The following is a 5,411-nucleotide window of genomic DNA, read 5'->3' as shown; positions in this document are numbered from 1 at the left end:
CTTAGTTTCCCAGGAGATAAGAAAAACATTGGTTATGGTACTTGCTACAAAACTTGGTAGAAATAGCCCCATAATGGGTGACAGTATGGAAATTCTGGGTCTTCAAATTTCCTGAACTTTCCTTAGTTGCCTGCTCACCCACTCTGCCTTTCCATAGTACCTTGAACTCTCCCATTCTTGGTAACGATCTCAGAGGCACTTTCGATATTTTTTGTGGTCACTGTTTTTATATCTTAGAAAAATTAATTTTTCTTAATTTGAATTGTTCTTTTAGGGAGATTACACATGGTCCAATAAAACAGAATCATCAACATATGAAAAAGTAGCTCATTATGAATATTCACTTAATAAATATTTATTGAATGCCTACTATATGCTACCTACACTTCTAAGCACTACAGTTACAAGAATGAATAAATATAACAAACAAAATCTCTGAATCCAGAGAGCTTATAGTTTAGTGGGAAGAAAGAGACAAGAAAGACATAGATAAAAAAATATATAACATTGCAAAACACCCTACAAAAGACTACATTAGAGGATGGAGGTTAAAGAGTGATGGGGGCAGAGGGCTACTATTTAGTATGAGTGAGATTTTAACCAAGGTCTGAAGGAGGGAGGGCTTGATTCTGCCATTTGGAGGAAGAGTGTTCCAGATGAAGGAGTATCGTTTGAATAGATCTTGTTGTGGGGTGATGCTTGGGCATTATGGGAAGAGTCAGGAGGCCCATGTGGCTGAGTTCCTGAGGTTTGTGAGGAAGGAGGGGAGTCTCCTGGACCTTGAAAGAACTAGATGGGACTATGGCTCTGACTCAGATTGAGCCTAAAAGTCCCTGGAACTTTTTTGAACAGAGGTGTCCCATGATCTGACTGAGGTTCTGAATGGATCACTTTGGTTGCTAGGTGGAAGTAGACTTGGTGGCTGAGCAAAGAAGGGAAGTGTGTGTGGTAAGAAGGGAGAGGAATCAATAGGAGAAGGAGAAGAGTTAATAGGCTATTCCAAGAGTTTAAGCCTAAAATGATTGTGGATTCAGCCACAATTGTCTATACTGTTTGCTCCAAATAAAGAAAACTCTCTGTGCCAAATTTAAAGATAACTTATCTTTAAAGTCTTGAGTTATGGGAGAGTTCAGGAAAATGGAAACTGTATTCAAAGTTAGGTGACTGTTTCTGCCTCTCTAGAGTAATCCAAGTAATTATAATCTGTGAAAAGTGTATAGACAGTTTTTCCTTCTCCTGTTGAAAAATAAAGTAACATTCCACATCACTTCTCTTGGTATGCATGACTTGAATCCTTAAATGGGTTGTGAGCTGAATAATTTAGCCAATTCTTAAGCAACAGAAGCAAAAGAAAATACTTCTCAATGCTCTATAGTAGTTAGTGGTAGAGTATATCGTTCAATCGGAAAAGTTGAAATTTTTTTAGAAACATGAATATTGTTCCTTTAACATATGAAAGAGGCATAGCTTGCTAGACATGATAAAGATTGTATCTTTTTAATGTAGACACTGAGACTCAGAGGGGAGATAAGCTGTCCAAATTATACAAAAGTTACTAAGTTTGGACCAGAACCCAATTCTCAGTCCAGCATGCTGTCCCCTCTGTAAAAAGTTTTCCTTATAAATACACTTTGTGGCTGATACGTTAGAGGGGTTCAAGTGTGTCTTTCATGGCTGCTCCTATGAAGACCCCCACCCAGTGTTCTTTCAGTACCTAACAAGGACTGGCTTCCATCCACACTGTCCTGAAAGCACCATTCTGTTTCCTCGATCTCCCCGCTCTGCCTTATACTCTACCCTCGCAGCCTCGATGGAATTCTAGTTCTTTTGCTTTGCTTTAGCTATAGGAATCTGTCTGCCTGGCTTGTATCTTCTAACTCTACAAAGAGGGGTAAGTGAAACAGATAACACCTGGATGTTCTGATGGGTTAGGAGAAGCTCCTAACTTCAAGTTTTTCTTCCTTTACAAAAAGGAGTGACATTTTCAATCCTTGGAACTTCAATATATGACTTTGTTCCTATTACTTTATGGAGTTTCATGCATTAATTTTCCGAGGAAGAAACTGTGAATTTGAATGTCAAAAAATGCATAAGATTGTTTTTACCTTTTTTTTTTGTAACACAACTTTAAAATAATTTTTTTTTTGGTAACAAGGATCAATTAGCTTGGAAAGACACTACAAAACTGGACTAAGTTCTAGGAGTCAAGGCCACTTTTCTTGAGGGCCTCTAATTTCTGACCTGTAAACTGAAGGAGAGAGGAGAATGGGGCTTTGGTGCCAGGATCTGTTGGCTCATTCCTAAGTCTTTACTGTGAACATGCGGCCATGTTCTTCACATCTCTAGGCCATGTACGCAGTCCCTTCCTCACCTCACATTCCTCCTTCATGTCTCAAATTCTGTGTCTCCTATTCAGACTAGTAAGTGTGTACTGAGAGCTTCTCTTATGCTCACTGCTATACTGGGTACTGTGAAGCAATTAAAAAATAAATAAGACTTCAAAATAAATAAATAAATAAATAAGACTTCATTTATTTCCTTGAGTAAGACTAACAAAAAAAAGTTCTCTTAGTATTAATGAAAAGTTTACACTATAGATTTTTTTTAAAAAGAATGAAGTTTTAGTGTCTTTATGTACCTTTAGTAATTTGAAATAAGCCCTGAAAGCACTGCTTAGGAAAGCACTTAGAGGGATGCTTTAATTAATCCACCAAAATGCTTTGAAATAAACAAATCAAGGGCTCCTTTGTAAATGGTGGGAGGGATCAGAGACTCAGAAAACAACTGATTCTGTTAAAAGTTTGAAACATTTTTGTCATAGTTTTACAATATTAATTGGTTCTGCTAAAGAAGGAAAAATAACAGTCTAGAGATTTTTCTGAGGGATCACATTTTCAGAATGATTGGAATTTCAAATCTGAGTGAAAAGTGTAATCCCTCTGCCAGAAAAGCTTTGTTGCTCATTTCTACTTGTCAAAATTCTAACTATTTTTGAAGGTTGAGTTCAAATATTGCCTCAGTCTTCTTCTACATCATCATTACCATCACCACCATCACCATCATCACCTCCTTTAAATCTGTGTGGTTGACCTTCTGCACAGCCTTAGAGCATCCATGACCTCTACCTTCCCTGATGGCAATTTGATTACATGCCAGCTTTGGTCTGGGATGAGATCCCTAGAGCAGGAAGGGTGTCTAGTTCACCTGTTTACACTGTGCCTTGTAAATAGCAGCATTTTGCATGGTGATAGAGCTGTGATCTGGTTGACATTTTGTGACGGATGATTCTATCAGTTGAGATATAATTTCAGTTGTTTCAACAGAGACTCAGATTAGTAACGGCTGGAACAAGTTAGCAATTCCTTTCTTCTCTACATTAAAAAAAATACCCATAAGGAAACCAAGTCTAAAATATTTGGGAACTAGTTTCCTCTTATCTTGTTCCTCCTTTACCTCTAGAAAAATATCTTATCTACATCGTATGAAATGGATTCTCCCCTGTGTCTGTATTACAGACCATGGAAAAAGGAAAAGGGAAAGTGGAGGGCCCTCCTTTCCAGTTAAGGCACAACTGAGCAGTTGTGCACATTGCTTCCTTTCACATCCCACTGGGAATGAAATCGTACAGCCCCACCTTGCTAGTGGTGTGCTGGAGTCTGTTCCTATGGCATGTGACAGCCCATTGTGTGCATTTCTTCCCAACTGCATGTTCAGGGAGTCATGGTGGTAGCTTGAAATTAGCCATAGGAGAATTAGCAACACTCAAATAGGCATATTTTACAAATCAGGGCTTTCCACCTCCCCTTTTATGAGAGCTTATTATTAAACATTGTAATTTGCTGCATGCAGTTGCAAGAGAAGCTAAAATGTAAGGTTTTTTTCTCCCCCCTCTCTTCTGGAGAGCCAGGTATCTAGCTAACAATTCTGTATATGAAAGCAAGGGGTTGTGTTTCTGTAGAAGAAGCTAAGAGTGGGTATTTGCAAACAAGCAGAAGTCTCTTTAAACAAGATATCATCGGGAAACAAAAACAAATGGAAAAACCTGTTTTTAACTGTGAGAGAACAGATCTATCTATAAGTATGTGAATGGGGAGCTTAGTGTTGCCGCCTTCCAGCTGTGCAAAGCCATGCTGGAGAGAATTAAGCTTATCTGTGTGGGCTCAAGGGATGGCTCTATGGGCAGAAGCACATGAGCCAGATTCTGCTCTATTTTGACTTTTAGTGCTATTCCAAAATGCACACTGGTTCCAATCCCAGCAAGTGTGCAGGCAGGAGCTGAGGGATCGCTTACAGAGCTTCCACAGGGCAGACTTGATTCTCACTGGATGTTACCCTAGCCATTTCTGAGTCTCTTTCATCCTTCAGTCTCAAGGATACTTTTCCTGACCCCTCAGAGTCTTAGGACTCCCAGTATTTTCTTTTGCTCCACTTACCACAGTTGTAATTATCATTATAATAATTCAGTTAATGTCAGTCTCCTGAACTAGATTGCAGAAGGAGCAACTGCATTGTTTCACGCATCGCTGTGTGTGCTGCATGGTACAACATGAATGGCCACAGCAGGCACTCCTTAAATTTGTGCCAGAGGATGGGTGTTGTGAGATATGATGTGTGAAAGTGCCTTGTAAACTTTCATGATAATTATTCTTCAAAAATAAGATATTCAGATACAAAACAGAACAGAAAGCAGATGAAGGAAGTGGCTGTAAATACTACCAGACATCTAAGGGGAACTGAATTTGATTCTAAGCTTCTTGGAAACTAACTACAAAAAGAGAACACACTGTGTTACTGAATTCTCTTTTCCTAAGGAGACAAACAGCCCTCGTGAAGTCATCTGCTGAAGCCAAGTTTTCTTAGTGATTTATTAAAAGGAGACTATTGTTTCCTCCCAGCTAATACTGAAGCGTGATTAAATCTCTCCTCATTTAAGAAAAAGACAAAAACAGAAAAGAAGAGAACACGCCTTCCCCTGCTGACTCTCAGCAGCATCCTACCTGCCCAAATTCCTTCACACAGGTCTGCATGGCTCCACTTCCTCACCTCCCATTCATGATTCAGCTCCCTGCAGTCTTGCTTCTGCTCTCCTCATTTGACTGGGGCTGCTGTCATGAGAGCAATCGTAGATTTGCCCTGACTATATCTCTGCTTCAGTCTTTATTGCAGTAGACATTTCTTAATTATTTGAAACTCATGCCCTTGCTAGATCATGTCCCTTGGCTCTGTGACACTGAACTGTAACTGGGTTTCTTCCTGTCTTCCCGTTGTTCTTTCAAGGAGTCTGTTTTAAGGAGTAGTTGAACTCTGTTCTTCTATGAAATGTTGGCATTCATCAGGCTTTTACATTTTTTCTTTGTCTTTTCCCTTTTCTCACTCTGCATACTCTCCCTCAGAAATTTTATTTACTCCAA

The sequence above is a fragment of the Artibeus jamaicensis genome, unplaced genomic scaffold, assembly GCF_021234435.1.
Source record: "Artibeus jamaicensis isolate MK-2021 breed Jamaican fruit bat unplaced genomic scaffold, CSHL_Jam_final scaffold_474, whole genome shotgun sequence".
Classification (NCBI taxonomy): domain Eukaryota; kingdom Metazoa; phylum Chordata; class Mammalia; order Chiroptera; family Phyllostomidae; genus Artibeus; species Artibeus jamaicensis.
Note: the sequence above shows the minus strand (reverse complement) of the source record.